Source organism: Helicoverpa armigera, chromosome 21 (assembly GCF_030705265.1).
Source record: "Helicoverpa armigera isolate CAAS_96S chromosome 21, ASM3070526v1, whole genome shotgun sequence".
Classification (NCBI taxonomy): Eukaryota; Metazoa; Arthropoda; class Insecta; order Lepidoptera; family Noctuidae; genus Helicoverpa; species Helicoverpa armigera.
In genome coordinates this window covers 9,584,532-9,607,748 of record NC_087140.1, presented here as the reverse complement: position 1 = coordinate 9,607,748, position 23,217 = coordinate 9,584,532, and the positions used below count along the sequence as shown (strand labels likewise).

General features: G+C 36.5%; 1 protein-coding gene across 1 annotated transcript in view; it reads left to right on the top strand.

Moving 5' to 3' along the window:
* The window catches only part of LOC110382612 (alpha-2Db adrenergic receptor), a 418,397-nt gene that overhangs the window by 112,532 nt on the left and 282,648 nt on the right, over positions 1 to 23,217 (top strand). The window lies entirely within an intron of this gene.

Here is a 23,217-nt window from a genome sequence, read left to right as displayed (position 1 = left end):
TACTGAGATAACAAAGTCGTGATGACTTAGTGGAAGTCGTGGTGGTTTAGTGGGTAGAGAACCAATCTCTCAAGTATGAGCGTACGTCTTTGATTCCAGGTCTGGCAAGTACCTGCCAATGCAACTTTTCTAAGTTTGTATGTACTTTCTACGTATATTTTGGATACCTTAAACTGTAGGTTCCGGCTGTCATTGAACATTCTTGGCAGTCGTTATGGGTAGTCAGATGCCAGTAAGTCTGACCAGTTTTACCAAGGGGTATTGGGTTGAGCGGGTAACTGAGTTGTGGAGCTCAAATAGGCAGTCGCTCCTTGTAAAACACTGGTACTCAGTTGCATCGTGACTGGAAGTCGAAAAGTTGAAGAAAGTTGTGAGAAGGAGAAAAGAAAAATACGTGTCCATTATTTTAGGATTATCTAAAAGACGGACTAATTACTTTTTTTGATTCACCATACCACCTATTTCATAATATTCATTTCTATACATTTCAAGTGTAGTATTGCTCTTGAAGTTCCACATTAGGTGTTCCAGATCTTCGATGTATATACGTCAATAGAGAGTGCTTATCAGGTTGAACCACTTTTGCTAAAACGTCATATCTTTATATGCTATTGTCTAGCTGGGCTCCTGGAGTTCCACATCAGGTGTTTTAGATCTTCAATTTGTATAAGTCAATAGAAAGTGCTTATCAAATTGAACAACTTTTGCTAAAACGTCATACCTGTATATGGTACAGAGAAGCTGGGCTCTTGGGGTTCCACATCAGGTGTTCCAGATCTTAAAATTTATTATCTCAGCTGAAAATGCTCATCATATGAAACAATTTTTGCCATGGCACCATTTTTGTATCTCTTATAGTTTTGTTGGTCTGTTGGTGTTCTGCATCAGGTCTTCAAGTTTCGAAGATAAATTATAGCCTATATGTTGACCAGGCTTAATACTGATACAACACAGAAAAAATCATTGAAATCCGTTCAGTAGTTCCGAAGATTAGCGTGTACAAACAAACAGACATACAGACATACAGACATACAGACATACAGACATACAGACAGATTTTTTTTTTTGGATTTGTGCTCCATTGCTGTTTCTAAACCCCACCCAATTATTATTTTTTAAATATATTCAATGTACAGACACAGTTTTTTTACAGATTTATTATATGTATAGATATCTGAAGACAAAATCCCCACAGTACCTATAAACCTGGTTACCTATAACGGCAATACAACGTTCACGCTGGCTTCTGTGAGGGTTGGCAGTAAGCCAAGTGTCATCAAAACGAAATGTTCAGAGTATACTGCATACTTTTAGTCGGCCGATAGTTTGTTTGGGCTTGTGGCAAAGTCGTGGTAGCCTAGTGGGTAAAGAAGCGACCTCTCAAGTATGAATCTGTGGCTTCGATTCCAGGTATGCAACTTTTCTAAGTTTGCATCTACTTTCTAAGTTTATCTTGGACACCAATAACTGTGTTTCGGATGGCACGTTAAACTGTAGGCTGTCATTTAAAATCTTTGGCAGTCGTTACGGGTAGTCAGAAGCCAGTAAGTCTGACAAACAGTCTTACCTTGGGGTGTCGGGTGGTTCGAGTAACTTGGTTGGGGAAGTCAGAAAGGCAGTCACTCCTTGTAAAACACTGGTACTCAGCTGTATCTGTTTAGACTGGAAGTCGACCCCAACAGTTGAGAAAAGGCTAGGCAGATGAGATGACAGATCAGTAAAAAGATGAATTAGTACGAACTTTATAAGGATCAGGTATGCTCGTACATGCTCATACATAGCCGGTATCAAACCGACTGAACATTGATTGGAATCAAGATTTTCTTTTAAAAATATTGACAGCCATCGGCTCAACTATCGGCCGACTGTTTACTCTGCAGTGTGCTCTTAGGGATCGCATCAAACTGTGTCCGGTAGTTACGGTCAGATTTGGACAGAATACATCTTCTAAAAGAAGGTTTGGCTGTGCGAAACTAAAGGTCCATAATGTATATGAAATATTGCTCATATTATTGTAATCTATTAATGAATATTCTAATACAATTCGTGAAGTAGTATTTGAGTGAATTGCAAAGAAATAGAGAGAGGTTGCGGCATTTGTATTGTGATAAAACTAACTTCAACTCCCGTGGGAACAAACTACTCCGCCTACAAAAATTTGTCTATAGCCTTCCTCAATATAAATATGAGCTAACTATCTAACCCGATAATGTCGACAGTTCCAATCGGCATCTAGCTTTCAAATCGCATCTCACTTTGAATAACTTTTTGAGTTTAACTTTCTTAAACAAAATTGTAGGTATCCTAGTCATCTTGAAATACGTGATAGGACTTTTTTTTGTAGGAAATCATAAAATGACCCTTCACACTGTGGGTGCAGCGTGAGTGTCAGACTCTTACTGACCAAAGCCCACTATGTTCCTTCATAAGCCATTTAAGTAGGTACCAGGGCCGCGGTAACTCTTTCGAACAATCCCGCAGCCCCGGCGATACGTGTCAGGACCTTTACCTTAATTCTAGTTCTAAGTTAGTACACAATTTACAGGGCACGTATTTCATCTGAGTACATACCCATTGGGACCCTATTACGTACCATAAGCCTGTCTGTCCGTCTGGTCTTTATAGTAATTACATTATCCCTTAGGTCCAAGTATTTTCTAATTCCCAGAACAGGTGGGAATTATTAGCTTTGTTCTTTGTAAGGTATGGGGTATCAAAACTAGGATACCTCTTTAATCATCTGCCTAGCCTTTGCTCGACTATGCTGGTGCCTGCCTTCTAATATAACCAATAGCGTGTGTATTTCTTTTGTGGGCGTTTTGCGGACTGCCTTTTGTTGATATCAAAACGTGCTGATTTAAAGCCCAGTTGGATATGATTTTGAGTCATATAGAGCGACTGCCTATCTGACCTCCTCAACCCAGTTACCTGACCAATCATCGGTCAAAGTATTTGGGCTCTAACTTTGAGGAAATTCCTTCCTATACTTCCTTTGAACATGATGCCAAAATGCATTTGGTAGCTATAGGTGTTCACTTCAAACTCGGAAATAGACAAAACAAGAGCATTCTGTCTGTGTTAACGTATTTATTTTATAAACAAATATACATTTCAGTACTAACGACTGTGTGTAATGTGAGATCTTTGAGTATTTGTTCTGCCGTAGAAGCTACCGTCAGTAAACCTAGCGTGGTACAATTTTGAGAGTTATTTAATCATTTTTACGGAATACTTGCTGTTCCCTATGGGTCCACCTGTATCCTGAGGGAACTACATCCTACACCCTTATAAAAAGTAGCCTATGGGTTTTATCAGGTGTTAGACTAACTGTGTAAATAAAAAAACATTTGAATCGGGTCTGTAGTTTTGACGTGAAATCGCGTCAGTCGGACAGACAGGATGACTATCAGAAATGATTTGAAACAGTCTAATTATTTTAACATTGTTTACGTTTCATAAATAAACATTTTATAAAACTGCAATTTCAATAGCTTTAGTTACACAGCAAACATTCATATTCATTTACTAAAACGCTTTTATTTCGACGCTACAAACAGCCACTTCAATTATATTTATTTGTTTAGATTTCACAGAAACTAGAACATTCTCTCCCCGTTTATTCAGTGTACCAAAAACCGAACTTTATGTATTTTCATGGAGCAATGCTCACTTAGATTTCCAAAACCGCCACCTCTTAGAAATCTAAAACACAAATATATTTATGACACGGAGAAAGGAAAGATAGTGGAGATGTCATAAGGAAGCCTTGTCAGGCGCCTTCTTGTAGGTCAAGCAACATATCGTAGGCGTGATCAGTTATTAGACCTAACGAGGTATTCGAGTTCCTTGTGTAATCAAAAATCTGTCAACAATGTTTTGGTGATCTAATTTTGAAAAGATTGGGCGTTCTTTGACCCCCAAACACACACATTTTGGCGCGCTACTTTCTTAGAAGATTTTGCGTTATGACATCTCTGCTAATCATTTTGTTCTCTACGATTTACAAACTCTCACCTATGTATTATTTACGAACAAAAACATTCAAGGGAATTTGACACTTTGTGCTACGTTAATAGGGGTCATATTCCCATGTGTGGTTAATAATGTTAATTTCGCCCGGATGTGTAAGCGGAGCATTGAAATCAATGTGACAAGTAGGGAGTAGTGTCAGAGGCAGAATTGTTACTATTTGCTGTTGAATTTTGTGCTCATTTCAGCTTTGATTTGTGGTGTTTATGTACGTGATTACTAATGTACTTATCTGTACTTGCATTTCTATTTTGAATCGTATCATCATCAGCCTTTTTTCGTCCCACTGCAGGGAGGTCCTTTCTCATATAGTGAAGGAGTGAGCGTTAATCACCACGCTTGCTCAAGGCGGATTGGTGATTTCCGAATATAAAGTTCAGGTGTCCAGGTGTTCACGAAATGTTTCCTTTACCAATCATTGGTGGTCAAAATACGCTTAGAAAGTGTGTCATCATCCTCCGAGCCTTTTTCCCAACTATGTTGTGGTCGGCTTCCTGTCTAACCGGATTCAGCTGAGTACCAGTGCTTTACAAGGAGCGACTGCTTATCTGACCTCTTCAACCCAGTTACCCATGCAACCCGATACCCCTTGGTTAGACGCTTAGAAAGTGTGCATCACTTGAAATGTTACATTAGTACACTGACTTGGAATGGAACCTAATAGGTACTTGTACTTTAGAGAATAGCGCTTTAACCACGGAGTCACCAAGACTACATTATTTACTTTGCAAAAAATGCCTGTTCTATTATTAAAATAAATATATCATATTTATGACACTACCTCTATAAAACGATTTTACATTTAATAAATAATGCAAATAACGACAGAAAATGTAAAATTAATATCACAAAGGAGTATTCTTGGAAATAGGTTAATCAAATAAATTTAAATAAAACAAAACAATTAAACTGTATATTAAGCCAAAAGTTTTAAATCAATTGTGACATTATTTGTGGGACTTGGCAATACACGAACACGTGCCAAAGCCATGGAGAACAAAATGACTAGCGGAGGTGCCATAACGGAAAATCTTCTAAGAAAGTAGCGCGTCGAAATGCGGGTGAGCGGGGGACGAGGAACGTTACTGTCTCCGCCTCCTTTGGAACCCGCACATTTTTTGTAATACCAAAAATCGATGTCAGATATATCCCAAAGAACCCGAAAAGTTCGATAGTTCATTCTGAACTGATCGTTTTGGTCATGCCCCCTGTACATGTTTAACCCGTGCATCGGAGAGCACGTAAGTGTCGATCCTGCGCCTGATCTCTCTCCGGTCGTCTCGGATTGCCGTCCCATTGGGCAACGAGAGTGCCGTCCCATAGGGAGTGCACCTGTGTCTGCGCAAATGCTTGTGTACTATAATATGTCCTGCGCAGTTGGCTAATCTCCTTACAGGAGAACAGCCGCCGTGGCCGAAATCGGCCGGGGACGCCATTACATGTTTGACCTAGAAGAACGCGCCTGACCTACCTGCATTATATCATCTCCGCTCATCTTTCCTTACTCCATGTGCCAAGCCGTGATAGTTTAATTCAGATCGTAAATTAGTGACAGAATCGCTTCTGACAATTTACAAATTGAATTAGGATTGTTTGTGATGCGTTTGTTAATGTTTATGACGTTTGTTCGTTATTATTAGTAGTGATATAATTGATAGAATTGATTTTATTTGAAAGTTGAGCTGCAGTCTAAGCTATTTTGATGGTAAATAATACTTTCCTACAAGATGATATTGTTTTTGTATTTTGAAAAAATAAAGTAGTTCTTGTTCTATGTGAATGCATCATAACCAGCCCTTTCACACAGATAAGGAATGAGCCTTCATAACCATGCTTGCCGAACTTGAATCTCCGAGTTCAGACTTTAAAGTCCAAGGTTCTTCCAGATAATATTTGCCTGACCTGGAATCGAACCCCCACACTCATAGATACTTGAGTGGCTTTTTCAACTACCAGGCCACCAAGAATTTCAAATGCTTGTTTATAAAATAATTCATCTGCAATTTAAGTACAATGTATTTCCAAAACCAATAGTAGGGGTCTAGTTGTAAATTCAGAATTTGACTCTCGCTTCGCAGTCGCACAGTGGGCAAATTGTGAAACAATTGAGCATAGTTGCATACTAAGCTTTTGTCCCTGGTTCGTCTGTCAGCATTGGGGCGAATGTGACCAATGAAAACTGGTCTAAGAGAACGCCAAAAAGATTGGAAGGGTTTCTGAGAAACTGTAAAACGTGTTTTGAGGAAGTAGAAGGTAAGACAATGTCATTTAATTCAGTGTTGCATAAAAATAAAATGTGTTGCTTACCTAAACAAAACGTATTAGGACTTATGTTCGCATACATAGGTAGTACATGGACTATGTATTATCTCACTAAATGGATAGATAAGATGGATTATCTCACTAAAGCGGGTGAGCCATACTAGTGTGTGTAAATGTACATGTACATTGTCTTTGTATGACTCGGTGACACAACACCACTGAGTACCACCTTCCATAGATTTCATAAAATACTATTTCTGTGAATTCGGATCAAAATATAGATTGAAGCTATCAGAAATGAAGTGAATTCCATTTTATCAAGTATTTAGACAGTTAAATAAACACTATTCAGTTGCATATTCAAACTAGTGCAACGTAAAATCGTTCCACCATTTTAACGGCCCATTCCATGTTTATTTTCGAAAATAAGTCCGACGCCATTTTGAAAAAAATAAATGCTGCACTCCTTTTACACTTTCCAAGTTTTTACGAATGAAATGGGTAATTGGGATTGTTATTTTTTTTGTTTTTGTTTGCTTGTTTATGCTTGGGATTGTCGTGTTTAGCTTATCTACTGTTTCTATTCTATAACTACTAATATAATAAAACTGAAGTCGTTTAGTAGTTTGTTTACATACGCGTGGTTATATCAGGACCTATTGGACCGATTTCTTGCGTGTTATCCTGAAGTGGTAGCTGTCAATTCGGCTTCATAAGCACAAGTGCTCTCCAAATATTTTCAATTTTTCATCATAAAACTGTGATTTAGTGACTGTGAATGCGATAAAAGTGGAAATAAAGTGTTAATAGTGCCGTGTTATCGTTATCCAGCGTTAAATCTAGCTAAAACAGGCAAAAAATTGCATTTTAAAAGTGCAATTTATCCCAGTGAATTAACATCTACCCTCAATAGATTTAACTTTTATCTGCTCCACATGAAATGTTATTGTCAATGCCAAAATGACAACTGACATCTACTGTCACAGCTACGAGCCAGTGTTGCCAGGCCTAAGAAAATAATTCCGTATAAAAATGGCCCAATCGGTAGAAAAATCCGAGATGTCGGAACCGAAAAAACACTTAACACAACAAGTGTTCAACAAAACTCTCTTCTCTCCCAGACCGCGATCACAGAGTCAAACCGCCAATACCGCTACTACACCTATACAATACATAGCCAATATTGAAACTACTAATACTAATGAAAACAGCCCAAATCCAGACGAAAGCAATGAAGGCTTCAAAATGGTAACTTCTTCCAAAAAGGCAACGTGATAGCCCAGATGAACAAAGAAGCGAAAAACAAACCAAACTTAACAACTATTGGCTAAGCAAACCAATTGAAACGTCTAACAGTTTTGAAAACTTAGAAGTTAACATAGCTAGCCCTCCTCAACCAACAGAAAAGCCAGATAAACCTCCCCATTTTGTAGACAAAGTCTCCAACATCAAACCACTATTAGAAATGCTTAACAGTGTTGCAATAAATAACTTTGAAATTAAAGTACTGAGAGAAGAACAAGTCAAAATCCAACCTAAACATCCAGAAACTTACAGAAAAATAGTAAAAGAATTGGAAAACCGGAAAACCGAATTCTACACCTACAAGCCAAAGAAAGAAAGGAGTTTTAAGGTTGTCCTTAAAAATATGCACCCATCAGTTGACTTGGCAGAGATCACCAATGAGCTTAAGGAACTAGGTCACAATGTCTCCAACATCTGGAACATCAAGCAACAAAACACAAAAAAGGCCCTGCATATGTTTATCGTGGAACTTGAACCAAAAACAAATAACAAAGAAGTTTATAAAGTTACAAAACTACTAAATTGTTGTGTAGTATTTGAACCTCCAAGACCTAAACGCAGCATACCACAGTGCGCTAATTGTCAACATTACGGCCACACGAAAGCCTACTGCCGCCGCAAGCCCAAGTGCATTAAATGTGCAGGAGATCATACTTCAGCAGAGTGCCCACGCAAGGAACGATCCGATTCAGTAAAATGTGCTTTGTGCAATGGTAACCACCCCGCAAATTATAAGGGCTGCTCCATCTATAAGGAGATAGTTAAACAAAAATACCCTCCTCTCAGGAGCAAAACCTATAAAGACAGCTCAAATCAAATTGCCGAAGGCAGCCTTACTGAAACGAAGAATACCGCACAAGAATCTCAGTCCAATAAGCCACCTCAACGTGAATACCCCCGCAAACCAAACATTAATTATGCACAAGCCGTCAAGGGAGAATACAATACTCAACGAATTGAAAAGGAATCAATGCAAACACACCAATCTGACATGCAACAACTGCTAGAAATGTGCAAACAAATCATGCTACAAATGACCACGTTAACAAATCTCCTTATCAACCTCACGACTAATCTATCACAAAATTCGACCCATTAAAAATAGTTATATGGAATGCCAACGGGCTGTCAAAACACATTTTGGAAACCAAAATGTTCCTCCAAACAAATGAAATTGATATTCTTCTGGTGGCAGAGACACACTTTACAAACAAATCATTTTTCAGCATACCGAATTATAAAATATACCATACAATGCACCCGGATGGTACGGCACATGGTGGTTCGGCAGTACTGATCAAGGAAAAAATCAAACACCATGTTACAAACTCATACTGCACCGACGCTATACAGGCTACAAATATAGTAATTAAGGACAGTCATGGTGAATTACTAATATCAGCTTTATACATACCCCCAAAACATAACCTAAAGAGCGATTCATATTCTGCCCTGTTTAACAGCTTGGGGCATAGGTTTATCGCGGGGGGTGATTATAATGCTAAGCACGTCAACTGGGGATCAAGAATCACGACATCCAAAGGTCGCGAACTAAACAAATCCATACAAGAAGGGAAACTAAGCGTAATATCAACTGGCGAACCAACATATTGGCCGTCTGATCAGAAAAAGAAACCGGACCTAGTTGACTTTTTCGTAACAAAGGGAATACCAGCACATTATTTTAAACGCTACTCTTGCTTTGAGCTCTCCTCTGACCATTCTCCTGTTATAGCCGAACTGAAATATAAAACTCACCTCGTCACACCATCCTGCCGATTGCACAATAAACATACCGACTGGAAATATTTCAGAGAACTGGTGAACAGTCATCTTGACACTAATATTCCTCTTAGAACAGAAGATAATATCACAGAAGCTGTTGAATACTTTAATAACTGCATACAACAATCTGCCTGGGCAGCTACTCCTACTCTAAATGCTACACAAAAGGCCGCTAGATACCCCAGAACAATTAAAGAAGCAGTTGCAAATAAAAGAAGAGCCAGAAAGATTTGGCAGCAGACTAGATATCCCGAAGACAAGAAGATCTACAACAAACTAACCGCAGAACTAAAAGAACTGTTAAACAACTACAGGAACGAAGACATCTCAAACCACATCAAAAACCTGGATGCAACTGCTGCAACAGACTATTCTCTCTGGAAAGTAGTTAGGAAATTAAAGAGACCGACTCCCTTTCAAGCTCCTTTACGAAAAGAGACCGGAAACTGGGCAAAGAGCGACTCAGAAAAAGCAAACCTATTCGCAGAACACTTGAAAAGAGTATTCACACCAAATCCAGAGACAAGCCCTAAAACATCACTAGTCAACGAAAAACTAAGCCAAATTTTCCAACTAGATCCACCGATTAACAAAACTTCACATAAGGAAATATTGGGAATCATCAGACAGCTAAACCAAAACAAGGCTCCAGGATATGATCTAGTTACTCCAAAAATTCTAAGGGAGCTACCAGACAAGGCAATTATCTTCCTAAGCTATCTCTTCAATGCTATCCTACGAAGGGCCTTCATACCTCCCCAATGGAAAGTGGCAGAGATCATTCTTATTCTAAAACCAGGCAAAAGCCCCGATGATGTTAAGTCTTATCGCCCAATTAGCCTGTTGCCTGTGACATCCAAACTCTTTGAGATCATCTTCCTAAAAAGACTGTTGCCTGAAATTGAAAAAGCAAAGCTTCTACCTGATCATCAATTCGGTTTTCGTGCTGCTCATAGTACCATCGAACAGGTACACAGACTAGTAGAAAAAATTCACCATAGCTTTGAAAATAAAATGTACTGTTCCGCAGCGTTTCTCGACATTTCACAAGCATTTGACCGCGTCTGGCACGAGGGACTGTTATACAAGGTCAGGAATGCGTTACCTATCAACTTTTACATACTTATAAGGTCCTATCTCACCCAACGGCATTTCTATGTAAAACATGGTGAAGATATATCTGGATTACACCAAACCAGCGCTGGAGTACCCCAGGGGAGCGTCATGGGACCAATCCTCTACCTGATTTACACATCAGACTTACCAACGCCAACTGGATCACTTATCGGTACTTTTGCTGATGACACAGCCATTCTTGCGTCAAGTAATGATCCTATCAGAGCTTCAGAAATGTTACAGAGAGGTCTTGATGACATATCAGGCTGGCTGAAGGACTGGCGCATAAAGGCAAACGAAGCCAAGTCAATAAATGTTTCTTTTAGCCTCAGACATGGTGAATGTCCCCCCGTAAAACTCAATGGAGTACAGATACCTCAGTCTGACCATGCTCGCTACCTTGGCATTTACTTGGATAAAAGACTTACATGGAGAAAACACATATTCACAAAAAGAAAGGCTCTTAGCCTACAAACAAGAAAGATGTTCTGGCTTCTGGGAAGGAGATCTCAACTCACACTGGAAAATAAACTACTTCTTTACAAGACTATCCTTAAACCGATATGGTCATACGGACTGCAACTATGGGGCACCGCCGCAAACTCGAATTTAGAAATACTGCAGAGATATCAATCTAAAACCCTGCGCATGATAGCAGACGCACCTTGGTACATCACCAATGAAGCAATACACCGTGATCTGAAAATAATGAGTGTAAAACAAGAGATCCTAGAAACACTTAAAAAATACAAAAAGAGACTCTCTCAGCATCCCAACACCCTGGCACAAGGACTCATGGAAACCGGCCCAACCTTTAAAAGATTAAACAGAAAAGCACCCCAAGATCTACTGTAAATAACACAGGTGTATGCATCACTGGATGCATGACACGCACGCCTTTTCCACATTCATAACATCCAGCTAAATGTCAGGTCAGAAAGACAGACAGATTGCAGGACATAAATAATAAAAAAAAAAAATCCTGAAGTGTGGAGTGGCTCCCAAGCGATACGGGTGAAACTGCTGGCGAAAACTAGTAACATCTAAGTTTTAGATTACCATATTTTTGTACGTAGATTCGAGTAATAAATCCATAACACTTTCAGTTTTTGATAACTACTGGATGAGATAAATTGCAAAAACACTCGTTTATAGAGAGAGCTAAATTAATAATTAAATAAAAAGTAAATAACAAAACCATCAAAAAGTATTTATCCAGAAATAAATGTTTTTAAAAAGTTCCAAACGATCCAGCCAGATTAATTTGTTAAAAAGCAAAACGGTTTTTAAAATTTCAAATTCAGTACACGCATTTTATTAAAAAAAAAAAAAAATCGTTTATTAAACTTGTTTGGGCGAACGCCATTTTGTTTGCTAAATTAAATGAATATTAAATTGTAGTTTTGGGGCTTAACAAATGTTTTATTTTGTTAACATCCATTTTTGATAACTGGGTGGAATATATATATTGTGAACTTTTTGTAAACGATTCTGCTTGTATCTTTCAGTATAAATACAAACTACAAGACAGATTTTGTGCTATGTCCGCAATAGACGGAGGTAGGTATTAATATAGGCCTTCTTCGATGAATGGGCTGTCTAACACTGAAAACTTTTATTTAAAACTAAACTATGTATGTAGTGAGTTAGTGAAAATCTCTTTAGCTTTATATTATTACCCGCGTCTCGTGGTAATTACTTTGCGCACCCGGAGAAAAAGTAGTCCGCAGTCTTCCTCGATACATGAGCTATTTAACACTGAAAGGGCTATTAGCTCGTTCAAACTTACAAACTCTTCAAATGTGCATAAGCATATTTTACAAAGCAAAAGTTAATATAGGTACAGGTATTACACATAAAGCAGGATCAGTTACCTAGCAAAAATATAAATGGTAACAACACAAGTACACTTAGTAACAACTTCCAATTGCCCGATCAACAAGTAACCATTCTTTCTATTTCCATTCGATCATTCATTCACTCTGTCAGCGGCACGACGTTCACTCATTGAACGATCCATCATAGCTCAGTTCAATCGGTCTATCATTCAATTATTTTTTCTGACGTTAGGTAACTTTTTGCATTCGTTGATAGTACGTGAATTGGAAAGTATTTTTAATTTGTAAAGGTTATTTTAGTTTATGCTTTTTGCTTTGAAAAAGGTTTTAGTTTGATTTATTAGTTGGCTAGTTTTGTAGAAAACTTTGTGTTTACAAGTATTGGTGGTAATTAATCATTTGCTCCTGAGGGAAATATTTTACACAACTAAAGAATTTTCTATAATTTTTTGTCGAACTAATACTTTCTGAGACTGCGCTTTCAACCATATTAATTCTTCAGCTTTATGTGATACTCTTTCCCACTATTTTACTTGCATCCTAAGAGAATTACCTTCTGAGTTGGATGAAAATTAGCCCCCTTGTCAGGCTCTAGGCTATCTGTCCACCAAAAATTTGAATCTTTTTGGGGCGAAAGTGATGAAGTCACAGAGTTACTTTTGCATTTATTATAACAAAGTAAAGATTTCAATGAAGGAAATCAAACTATGCAGAGATCCATGCATATGTAAATAGCCACAAGCCTTCTACACACAATATTTCCTAGCTCTCCCCTAGTGAGACGTCTGAGTGCACATCGCCTGTCACTTGGCTCGGAAACTGAAGGGTTACAGTGTGTCCTGGCTTAGTTACTGCGACAAACGATTATAGGGTAACTGGTTGATTCGTAAGGCTGTTTATTGGTAATTTTGTAGTTGTTTCCTGAGATATCCCATGTCCTAGAAAAAAAACACTTATTTGCTATGTCCTTCCTCAGATTACAGACTCTCTGTGCAACTGGTTGATCGGTTATGGCGTGAAAACCCGACAGACAAAGTTACTTTCGCATTCATAATTATGTATTATTGTAAGAATTGTTTATTGTGAGAAGAGCTTAGATAAGAAGTGGCTCCATATAAAACGCTGATATTCAATGCAAGTTTAGTATGATAGCCAACCTCAACAGAGTCGGACTAACTCGTTAAGGGAGGCGCCTCTGACGCTTGCACTCCGCATGCTCAACCTATTCACTAGGAATGCATGGTTTATTATTAGGTATAGACCGTAGGTATAGACATTAGTTTTAAGTATAAATAATTTATAGGTAATTAAGGCGCATTTATCGCATTGGGGTAACCTGTAATGGTAAATGTATGAAGATAAATAAATAGTTTGGGAAAAGGTTAAGCGGATGATGATGCCCCATGGCAAATTCATAAACTTTCAATACTAGATCATTTATTGAGATTTAAAAACCATTAAGAAAAACTCACAGTTACATCACCGTACCTAATTAGCACTAAACCTTATATTTTCCTTCCAAAAGCACCCTTAAAACTAAAATGAAATTCAACAAATGATTTACCGGGTCCCTGTCCCTTATCAGGGATCCCTTTGTCCCTAACGACTTCCCTCGACATGTGTCACACTTATTTTAGCGCTAGTTTATAGTTTTTCCGACATTTTCGATTTGTTGCTTTTTGGTTTATTAGGAGCTGATTACGTGTTCTGGTTTTTAATAATGTGTATTGTGAGTGTTTCTGGAAGTTTGATATTTAAAAGTTTTTATCTTTTATTTATTGATTTTTCTACATAATTATTAATTCCATAAAAAAAGTTTATATCACTACTTTCGTTAGTAGTTACATAGTCTCTTAAACAATTATTTCCCAAAAACAGACTGCCTTAAAAATACTGCATGTCACTGTCTTCCAAAATTATCACAAAACTGCTAAAAACATTTATTAGTTAATACAATCAGAACGCAACGCTACGTTAAATCAATTGTTACCCAATTTATTTCTAATAGATAAAAGTAAATAAAAGCTCCTATTATACTGAAAGTGATCATATCGCACCTCTCTAACGCTCGCTCAAAGTCTATTGATTACGGCGAATTGTTTAGATTTAAATAAACATAACTTATACTAGAAGCAGATCCCAATACAGCTGGGAAATTGTTAGGCAAATGTAAAACTTATTAAGTAACTATTTATATCCTTAACAATAATATCCAAAAAATATTAAATAGCAAAACAAAAATCAAAAGACAAGCTACACGTTGTTCTCATCAAAATGACAGCCAGCTCATTATTAATTCGGCCTGGGTACAAACTAAGTTGTGAAGCACAATTATTTATATTTGTACACCAATCAGAGCCCAGTATAAGATACAATTCTATTTAATATTCCTGACGGGGTTTGGTTTCGTTTGATTCAAACTTTGGGGCCCACTGAGAGATTGTTTGGGTGAAAAATTAAATAATGTATGGTTATGAGACAATTTTGGATGTTTAAGGAGTTGTTTTAAAAGATATTTTTGTTTATGAGTTTGTTTGTTTGGCTACGCTTTTACAGTAAAAAAAAGGTCTTAAGGAAACCTGGACTTTAAAGTCTGAAATCGCCAATCTGTCTTGAGCAAGCGTGGTGATTAACGCTTATTCTTTCTCTGTATGAGAACTGGCCGCAGCCCAGCAATGGGACTAGAAAAAAGATAATGATGTATGTATCGGAAAGTTAAGTTACAGTAACTTATTTTTCATAATAATCAACTGACATTTTTAATGAAATACCAATGTTGATGATGATTAATAACACCATGTTAGATTAGGATAACCAAAAGTTTAAATTAAAAACTTTGTTTGTTTTGAAAGTTGGTTGAAAAATGGATGACACATGAGCGCAACAAAGTAAATAAATGCTCCAAAACTACAATATTTCGAATAAAATGATTGATGGTAGTTTTTACGCAGAACTGAAACGCAGTTCATTTGGTTTTCAAAATGACGAATTGTATTTTTTGTACGCAACTAAATAAAAATATAGATTCAATATAACCTAAAAGTAAATGCAAAACATAGATGGAATTGCAAAATCTAGTTTATACTTTTTTTTTTAATTTAAAGAACTATTTTGAATAAGTTACTTTTAGATTATAGACTTACCTATTAATATGTGATATTATAGAAATACTGTGTGTTTTCTTTGTTATAATTTGTATTATTTTTGTTACAGGTAATTTAACCAGTTTAAAATATGGTATGATTGTAAGTAAAAATTGTATGGTATTGTAATTGTACCTATGTCGATCTGAAAAGTGGCGCTTATTTTACTACAGTACAAAAACAAGCATGCACATTAACACCCACTTTAGTGACATAAACCATCTATACCAGTATATAATTTAAATAGTATCACTTAATACAAATTATGTAAATGCCAAATTAATATTTCGGTGTGCCTCAAACTTGCAAGATTTTGTTTCGTCTTTCAAGTTAACACAAACAAACCTTTAGAATCCGTAATTGTTTCGTTTTACGAGTTTTTCATATTGATGAGGAACATTGAATTTTAACTGAAATAAAATATTTTCGTTACGTCAAGTTATGGTTTAAGAAGTTCGGAACAAAGTTTGAAAGAATTGTGTGGCGGAAAAGACATTAGGGTAACTTTTTTTTTTTGATAAAATTTTGGAAGATGTAGGTTAAATTCTTTCTTTCTCTGGTCCAGTTTTCAGTTCGGGATGTCCGTAAAATAACTGAAGGGCCTCAGTATATGTATTCGTCTTATGACAATGCTGAACATTTCTTACATAAAAAATTTTGTTTCTTTATATTTGTTGTCACTTTTTTTATAAATATGACTACATTACTAAATTCACATTATTATAGTGCATTCGAGCACCTATACACGGCAGTTTTTTTTAAATTTACTGTGAATTTGCCGTGCCCTGTACAAGAGCTCTCTCTAATGCGTCAGTTTCGACCCCAACGTACCAACCACATTATCAATTGTTTTTCAATAATCTACATTCTCAAGCAAGACTTTACAACTAAAACATACCATCAAAGTTGAAAACTTCGAAGGAACCCAGGTTTAGAGTTGACCAGTATACCGTGGCTTCTGAACTCGGAACTTGCTCTAAAGACGTTGTTGGTATGCATATAATGTCCAGGAAGTTAGTTTAGATGCCGTTGGCTAGTTTGTGTGTAGCTACGGGCTGGGTCGGCCACTACTTGCGCCCCCTTTGTTGTGTGTAGACAAGCAGTGTAGCTTTGTAAGAAATATGAGTGTTGATTTGAGTGATGTGAAGGATTTTATATATGGAATTTAGGAATGTAGCCGCAGTGAATTTAATAAAAAATGCAATCAAATAAATAAATTGAATTTGCAATTATATAGCTCCCATTTGTTCCTTCCATGCAAACAAATGATAGTTGCGATCATAAAAAAACTATCATTTCAAATAATAGTGCACAAAAGGGAATATGAACAAAAATACTTAGCCAAAGTTTGATAACGATCAAAATAATGGAATACGGAATACATAAAGAAATACTCCTGTTTATATAAATATAGACAAGTGCTTAACCAATAACCACAAAAATCATGTTTTTTCCTTAACCGGTTACTTGGAAATGAAGTGGTAATCCAAGCTCACGTATAGACGTGTAATAATGAAAATAATAATCTTAGACAAATGGGGGCGTGGACCAACGTCTCTCAATATCACAACTTGTTCGACCTGGATTAGGGATGCGGTGTGTGGGATGAGCGGTAGCGGGGGCGGGAGCGATTTTAGGAGACAGTTATTTGTGGTGTGAAAAATGATCTTCGACGAGAAATAAGTGATAAAGTACTTATATTGAGAGGTATATATAAAAAATCTAAAGTTGCATCAACTATGACTTCAGTGGTGACCCCAGTGGCGCATACTAGACCGGACCCATCACCTGTTTGTTATTTCAGTACAATATCATTAGAACTTTCTTTTAACTTTGAGCTTAATTAAACAGCCGAGACTACCAGCCTTCACCTGACTCTCTGCATTCAATCAATCCGTATTATCTATACTAATATAATAAGGAGGTACCATTTTTTGTTTGTACCCTCAATGCTAGAATTCTTCTTAATCGATTAAAAAAATATTTAGTGTTATATTTATTCATATAGGTATTCATTTATTTATTCACATAGCCTATATTTATTCTGGTACACAAAGAATTAAGTTCCTCCAATACGCGGATGAACTTCTCGGGAAAACAGCTAGTTATTTATTAGCTCAGGTAAAACCTCTACTTCGCTTATCGCTCATGACCTGAGTCACACGTTACCCCAAGCTTAGTTTGAAAGAAGTTATTGGGACGGAAACGCTCCGACGAATAGAACAATTTATTGATATATAGTTAACTGTATTAAAACGTTCGATTATTATTTGTTTTCGACTACCTCAGATTTCCGATGTTGGATGTACCTCTATCTATAATTTGATTTATGGGGATCTTCGAGTTTTTATGGTGGAAAATGATAATATTTTTGTCGATTCTACATTTAAACCTCGATAACCATATTATAAAACGTTTTACTAAAAAAATACTGGGTTAGTACCAGGCATAAACTATTGCCTCGAAGTCTAAAGTTAAGGCTCTAGTCCTAGTACTAAACCCGGTACTTTACAAGACCAGATTTTTAATAAGATGTCTATAGTTTACCAAAGAGTATACTAGCCATAACCAAATGGTTAGTTTCTTAATAATATTTAATAGCACAAATTTTGAGAAATACTGTACGTAAAATTAAAGACTAAACATAAAAAGACTCGTTATATAATTATTGTCCTCAAAAGGTCATTCACCTCGACATTCACATCCCTTCATCCATAGCCCATAAGTATCATTAAGTACCATAGCACTAAAGATATTTTATTTCTTACCTTTTTATCTTTTATAAAAGATCCTTGAGGCATCTTATTGGGTACTTCTGTTCGAGGATATCGAGCTTTTGGGTCAGAAATGGCTATTTTTAGTAGCCTTTCAACAAATATGTTAAATGAAACTTGTGGAATTTATTTCTTGGGTTTCTGTTGTACCTTTTGGCTAGGTTTGTTCTATGGCTTCACTTGTGCTGGTTTAATGTTAGCGGTTTAAGTTAGAGTTTTAAACTTTTTGACTAATCTTAAATATAGACACAGCTTTAAGTTAACAATTTTACTTTACACAGGTACATAAAAAAAAACGAAAATACAAACGATTGTCCACTATTTAAGCACTGTAGGTTTTTTTTTAAAGTAACGTCAAAAAAAAAGTTACTCAAACTGCGCTCACTAAAACGCATGCCTAACGCGAAAAGAATGGGAAAATCTCCCAAACCGGGAGACCTTTCTCCTACAGTGGACGTTTTTTAGCTGTGACAAACTTAAAGATATTACAATATATACCACAAAATTCTTTCCACAAACAGCATTCCTCAATAAATCGATTCTATCATCGTAGATACTCGTACATCGAGCTAATACCGGCCAATAAGAGGTCTCAATACGAGCTGCTACTCAGGCGCTTGATACAACATTCTCTTTGCATCCGAGCCGCCTTACTCTGAATTGCTACCTTTCGTGTGTGGTGCAAGAGGAAGAGAGGTAGCGGATGGAATTAATTATTTAAGCCCATAAAAATAATACGAACATTATAAATCGAATATGAGGTAGAAAGTATAAATCTGCTTAGGCTATATTTATCGACAGCATAAACACAAGTTTTCTTAAAACAACTGTTAATTATACTTTTTCACATTCAATTTTCAAACTAAATAGCTATTTTAAGTAATACTTAATGCTTTTATTAAACACTGCATCTGCTTAGATGACAAAAATATCTGTTTGGGTCTTCAGTCTAATTTTAATCTGACCACGAACCTGAACTTAGTCGCGTTGACTCGTGGAAGCGAAATTATTTTGATGCCAGACAACCTTGTGAAGGTTTGTAAATAAACTTAAAATAGCACCGACTAATTTAGCTAGTTTGATGAAACTACTTCTCGATGAGGACCAATTTTTCGACGCCCTTCATTAGTTTTAAGTTTCTTTTTATGTAAATATATATGTAATAGTTCATTTTAAATAACAATTATATCTTCTCGAATATATAAGTATGTATATGTATATCAATCAGTATTCCACCATCTTTCATCAATATCCGATCATCTGTTTTTCATGTGCTTAAGTAAAAAGCATACACACACTCCGAATTTTTTCATATAATATGCCATGCTCAACATGCACACTCATGCCCAAAACGGTGAGTATCGATAAATCCCCCCTAGCTTGGAAAACGCCTCCGTACATACTTTTAAAGAAACTATTCAAATCGCTAATCGCTCATGCTTCTCACCACAACCAGATCACACTTGGCTGTAGCCGGATGGTCTCTGTGAAAACAGCCAATACGTTTGCAGGTGTTAACGGACAGAGCGGACCAATTAATACTGATTGAGATTGCATAAACTGTGCTCATCTTATCATGGGATGCTGTGTGTGGTTAGTTGAGAGCCTCTATGAACATGGACTGTAAATAATGTGGTTTTAAATAGTGCAAGAACTACTGTGCCTTATTTATGAATTACGATGACAGTATGATGTTTTAAATGTCTTTAACTCTTAAGGTCTAGGCACTAAAGTCGAGTGGGGTGGAGAAATTTTAAACAACTAATAGAAATCCGTGACTCACTATTAAAAGGTTCATATACATATTTTACTGTAGGAATGCTGTTGCATTGGGCTGCATTTATGAAAGTAGAAGGATTAATAGGTATTATAAAGCTGAAGAGTTTCATTGCTTGCTTGAAGGCGCTAATTTCAGGAACTCTTAGCCCAATTTGGAAAAATCGTTCAGCGTCAGATACCCAATATATCGACCAAGGCAATAGGTGTTTTCCAGCTATGCAGAGTAGTTCTTACAGACACGGGTGAAACCACTGGCTGAAGCAAATAAAATACAAATAAAAAGTATTACTTCAACTCAAACAGCAGATATTCAAACTCGTCTTCCTCCCCATCCATCTGAAAGAAACTTGCAGCCACTCTAATTGGCTAAAACCAGGTTGAAATATAGCCGTCTAACAATTCACAGCTTATACCTAGGCGGTCTATTATTAGCCTAGCCTACAGCGGTATGTAGTAGACCTACATTGAGTCTGCGTTATTATAGACTCCGAGTCTACCAACTGAAGCGGCCAGTTACGAATGATTTAACCTTTTCTATAACTAACACAGTTATATTGTATGTGGGAATGTATGTTACGATTTTATGGTTAAATTGAGAAAAATATGTACATACTAAACTTAAAGGCATAGAAACTGAAAATATAAGTCATCTGCCTAGCCTTTTCCATACTACATATGTTGGGATCAGCTCCCAGTTTTAACCAGATGCAGCTGAGTACCAGTATTTTACATGGAGCGACTATCTATTTAAAATCTTTATCTGGGCAAGCCGATATGCCTTGATAAGATTGGCTGTAAGACTTACTGGCTTTTGACTATCCGTAACGATTGTCAAAGATGTTCAAATGACAGCTGGGACTCAAAAATGTATATGGTTACCCATCCACGGACCAACAATCGACCGTGGCTGATACTTAGCCATTAGCTTATATTAATCATCATCTGCCGTGCCTTTTCCCAATTATATTGGGATCGGCTTCTAGTCTGGTGTGACTGCCTATCTGACCACCTCAAATCCGTTACCAGGGCAACCCAACTAATGAGTTTAAATTAATAATGTTTTTAATTGTTAAGATACTAATACATTATTAAACTGCATTGCAGTGCAATTAAATTAGAACAATACGTAACTAATGAGTGCATAAACAATGCATTAGGAATAATTATTATAATGTTGCATCGGATAATTGTTTTGATGGATTTAGAAGATTAATCTGGCTTTTGTTAGCTTACACGGGATTATGAAAGTCGAATTGTAGATTGTAATGTATTTTCAATATAAATTGAATACAGAGAGCTGAAATATTTTGATTTATTAATCACGAATGTTCTATGGATGCTGTAATTCAGTGTGTTTGAATTTATATGAAAGTTTGTGTTGATTTAAAGCTGTTTAGAGGTATAATGTGATTATATGCTCCCAATAATCTGTTGATTTGTTAACTAGAGTTAGGATTTTTACATTAGCTCCATACAAGTTATGTCAAACTCGTATCTAGTGTAAGTAAACAACAGATAGAATATAGGATCGGCCGTCGGTCGATCAAAAGTGAAGCTATGCTTAACGCCGCCGGTCCATGGATGAAGTAGCTTTTTGTAATCTCCGGATAAATCTATAGTTATATTATTAAGCTGAAGAGTTTCTGGAACGATGGACAACTCTTTCTGCGTTAGATAGCCCATTTATCAGGGAAGGCCCTATGCTACTTTTTATCTGGATGCGTGCAGAACTTTCCACGTGAAGCGCGCCAAACCCTTGAATCACCATAAGAACCTTAGGATAGTAGATATAACGGGTGATTTTTTTGCTGGTATCTTTTTGGCAACACTGTTTTTGGTAGATCACGCGTGAATCGTGTCTTGTGTCTTTGTGAAACTTGTTCAGTATGGTCTATAATTTAACCATGAATCAACTTACGAACGAAAAACGCTTGCAAATTATTGAATTTTACTATCAAAGACGACAATGGCCGAAACGTTACTGTGAATGGCGGGCGTTACCGTGTGATGATTGGCGATTTTTTTTTGCCCAAAATGGAAGAATTGGACATGCCTGACATGTGGTACCAACAAGACGGTGCCACATGCCACACGGCACGCGAAACAATGGCCTAATTGAGAGCAGGCTTCGGTGAACAGTTTAACTCACGTTTTGGGCTCGTCAATTGGCCGCCTAGATCGTGTGATCTAACGCCTTTGGACTATTTCTTGTGGAGGCAGCAACGATTGACGCACTGGGAGCCAATATTGAAGCATTTATTCGTAATATACCGGCTGATATGTTGAAGAGAGTGCCGAAATTGGGCCTTGCGAATGGGCCATCTAAACCGGAGCCGCGGCCAGCATTTGCATGAAATCATCTTCAAACATTAAATTATATTGATCGTTCCATCGATTCCAATAAGGATTTCATCAAATTTTTCAAATTTTTTGTACTTTTTTTGAAAATCAAATCCTATACCTCTTAAAAAATCACCCTTTACATATATTAAAATTTCCAAATCACTAAATCTAGAGAGCCATTTAAAATCTACGTCAGTTTGTAATCAATAATAACTTATTAAACTAGTAATTTTTCAGTCTCAAACCGTCAAAGGAATTCAAAGTATCCAGCAAATAGCTAGTCTAGCAATTTCATCGTAGCAATGCAGCGCTGAATCGCTTTAAATCAAAGTCTAATCAGGTATAAGGCGATTTATTGAAAGCGCTGTCTCGCTGACAAATCTTTGCGACACATTTTCTAGTTAGATTTTTCTGAGAGTATGAAGTTTGTGAAGTTTATTTTTAGAGGATAATAAAGTAATATGTTTTGTATGGTTGAATTATAATATTGTACTATGTTTGTGTTTGATTTGAGAAAAAGTTATATAAATCAGATTACAAATTCATTTAAGTACGCAATAGTTTAATGATTTAAATAATTGTGTCTTTATATAGCAGTGATTATTGCGAGTACACATTTAAAAATAATTAATTCGATAATTAAAATTGTGGTCTTCATCAGTCGTAATCAATTTTTTGATCAGATCATTAGTTCAATTAAAAGATTTACCTGCAAACACTCCAATCATTCTTTGAATATAAGATTTAGTATATTTTAGTGTCATATCTCAATAGGTACTTATATAAGCTTTGATTTCATTTGGCCCTGTAACTTTCATGCCAACATAAAAAAAAAACTCCAAA